The 3,354-nt window shown below is 45.7% G+C and overlaps 1 long non-coding RNA gene across 2 annotated transcripts; it reads left to right on the top strand.

The window, feature by feature from the left end:
- Window positions 1-213: 213 nt before the first annotated feature.
- On the top strand, window positions 214-1,081 carry LOC120663586. Of its 2 annotated transcripts, none has more exons than XR_005670543.1 (2): window positions 214-451; window positions 767-1,081. It is a non-coding gene; the product is annotated as an uncharacterized LOC120663586 (long non-coding RNA). The 2 variants fall into 2 exon arrangements; XR_005670542.1 differs by lacking the exon at window positions 214-451 and adding an exon at window positions 531-695.
- The last annotated feature ends 2,273 nt before the right edge of the window (window positions 1,082-3,354 follow it).

The raw sequence follows: 3,354 nt of genomic DNA, 5'->3' as shown, positions 1-3,354 counted from the left end.
CGGCGCCACCACCGCAGGGACGCGCCGGGCCGCCGCCGCCGTCGCAGGGGGCCAGGCCGCCGGTGCTGCAGGAGCCCGGGCCGCCGCCATAGGGGGCCGCGCCGCCGCCGCAGCAGTAGAGGATCTCCATCGCCAGGTCGGGGTCGCCGGCGCTATCGGCATCGACCTCGCCCCGGCCCCGCCGCTCATCGTCCGGGGGGACGAGATCGAGCGGAGATCGAGCGGACCGCTTCGCCGCCGAGATCGAGCGGACCCTGCGCCCCGGCGGCGTCGCCGTCCTCCACGTCGCCGTGCACTGCCGCGGGGACAAGTACTCCGCCTACGACCTGCTCGACGTTCAGGGCATCGTCGGCCTCTTCCGGGGCTGCGACGTCGTCAGTATCCCACTGCTAGCTGACAGAGCCGAGTACTACTGCTGGCTGCTGCTTGCTCATCAGCTCGCTCTTTGCAAGTGCATCTACCAGAGCTCATCACCTCACATGCTGCTTCATTTACCATCTCTCATGTTTCATGCGGCTCCAAAGTGATAGAATTAATCTTTTAGTGATTCTAGGAGAGAACAGCATGAAACATGAGAGATTGCATTGGCAAAGTGAGGTTCAAAAGCAGCAGCTCCAAAGTGAGCAGTACCCTGAAGAAATAAACCTCGCTTTCATGTGATCTGTCACAATCCTTTTTTTTGTCCTTTTGATTGGGTGAGTTGGTGTGCATGCTGCATATAAATGCTCCTTCCTAAACCAAAACTATAATTCTGATTCTTTGGCAGAGCAAGCTGGAGGCAGGGTGTCTTTGTCAGAGCAAGCTGGAGGCAGGAGATTAATAAGACCAAAGAGCTTCTATATTGTAGAAAGGGCCAAGTCTGGTGTCAAGAAGAACATGTAACTTAAGCATTTAGCTTGTGTTTTGGCAAATGATCTGTTGATTCTCATGGAAGCTTATTGTTTATGTTGCAACAATTTGGTACTCGATGTTAGACCATATGTGTGTGTGCTTTTGATTTCTGATCAGCTAACTTCCTTAAGATTGTGAATTCGCTTATTGTCAGTCTGTCACTGAAAAGAGAAGCACAATTAGATACTTCTCTGAGACTATATTGTGCGTTGATCCATGTCACAGCGAGCAGAAAATAGAGCACGGAAGCCAATAAGTTCAGAGAAGCTAACGAGAACATGCGTGGATCCATGTCTCAGCGAGCAGAAGATAGAGCACGGAAGCCATGCACGGAAACCATGGATTGAGAAATGGATTCTAATGGGTTGAATCCATGGACTGTCAAACAATTTAATTTGGTTTGGCTTGAAATTATACAATGGTTTGGTGTAGTTTGGATTATCAACGTGGAGGGTTAGATTGGATTGGGGGGACTTGACTTGTATGGTGGAAATGGATTGGTGGGGTTTCGGATGGGATTCTGGCCCATTTGCACTGCACTGGCCTTGCAAACTCTCTTGACACATTGGTGGCTGTCTCGGGCTCTATTAGTGAGGTTGCTAGGGGGAACCCAACAGCGGGAGCATTGATGTAACAAGTTCTTGCAGCAGAAGTGCTCCTTCTATTTTCGACACCTCCTAGTCCTGACTGAATGCAACAAGCATTTTTCCTGGTCTATCCGAAATCACTGTCCCTTTGTAGCTCGCTGTCTCTTCTTCAGTCATAGCACAATTTTATAAATATACGGCAAGGCATATACATATATAGAAGGCCCAACTTAGCGGCAGAGTCATCATGCCTGAAAACCTGCATGGTGCCATGTGCAGGAAAAAGGGGAACTACGCCTAAAACCGTCCGCCTGGACGCAATGGAGGTTTCAGTGTCCATAAAAATTCATAGACTGCCACCTGACCTAAGGCTGGATCAAACTAGTTCTCTGAAGACTGGATCAACACATGCTAGTACTGCAGACTACTCCAGTGAAATTCAGGAAATTAAGTTGAGTAACAAGTTGCCATGCACTTTCATGCGCAATTGGCCAAGAGATCTATGAAATACCCTTCATTTTACATTTGCTCTGTTTAAATCTATATAGCATGCATTTATTAAATTAATAATACTACAAACTAAGGGTTTAATGTCTAGCACGCGTTAATGCATGGGCTAATGAATGGTATAAGTAACTGGTTAACAAACCCATCTCAATAAGCATTGAATCAAAGTTTAAATAGGGAGAACAAAAACTGTAGTGATTGCTGCAAATAGCTTTCACGCAGAGGAAGACGACATCGGTTGCAGGGGCTTTCTTGGTGAGGGAACAAGAGGCGACTGCATTATCTATTTCGCACGACAAATTGTGGCTGCTCAGAACATTGTGCTCCTTATATTACTGATTCCTCCCAATCCTATAAGGGTTTCCCTCTCGTGCTCAGATTCCCCTGTTCCAGGACAATTTGAGAGACCTATAAATAGAGCTCGAAGAACAACTGTGCTCCTCCATTTTCTGATTCCTGCCAACCCTATGATCTATGAAAGTAAAAGATTCCTATATATAAATCACTCCAACTCTCTCCCAAATGCCCCCCCCCCCCCGCTCTCTCTCTCTCTCTCTCTCTCTCTCTCTCTCTCTCTCTCTGCACGCTCGTGTGTCCCCTCCATGCTCTCTTATATGACCTTTAGGGGTTTCGTGGCGTTCAGAAAAATGTTGGAAGTGTTGTTGTGTATGCTCCCAACGTGTTATTGTTTTTCTATTTCATATGAAGTAAATTGTTCAATAGTATACAATGAGTTTCGTGATGATAGTGACTCATGTCTCCTACTTATATTGTGAAAATAATTAGGAACTTAAGGTGTTTCTTTCCAAACATACTCTAGATGTTTCATTAATTACATATATGTGTGTGACCGGGAGTGCCATTTACCAACAATCTTTGGACTGCAATGAGTTAGATGTACTACTCTTCGTCTCTTCCCCTTTTAGACCTGAATATATTAGCTGCTGCCAACTTGTCACCTTCAGCGACCTGGATGTGCAGTGTATTTACTTCACAACACACAAGGCATAATTCTTTGATTAGTACTGAGTAGCGGGTACCTGCATTCAACTACAAGTATCAATTTGAATGTTGATATCTCTATTAAGTTCATATTTTATTTGTTCAGCAAAGGAGGGGACTACGGAGAAGGAAGAAAAAATGACATCTTTAAAATTGACAAGTCAATTGAAGTAACAGATTCAACTCCTTTTCACTACTTCAGAAATAGCTCTTACGAGCACTCTCATTTTTAGGGATAGTTGAGAAGTTCACACACACCCAATATTGTTGACAGGAACTGTAGCATTCGATCCGTACCTAGAAATTACTTTCAAGTGACGGGTGACGGGGCAAATCGCCCCTACAAATCACCATAATTTTTAGGCAA

Source organism: Panicum virgatum, chromosome 3N (genome assembly GCF_016808335.1).
Source record: "Panicum virgatum strain AP13 chromosome 3N, P.virgatum_v5, whole genome shotgun sequence".
NCBI classification, from domain to species: domain Eukaryota; kingdom Viridiplantae; phylum Streptophyta; class Magnoliopsida; order Poales; family Poaceae; genus Panicum; species Panicum virgatum.
Note: the sequence above shows the minus strand (reverse complement) of the source record. Positions and strands in the feature narration are given on the sequence as shown.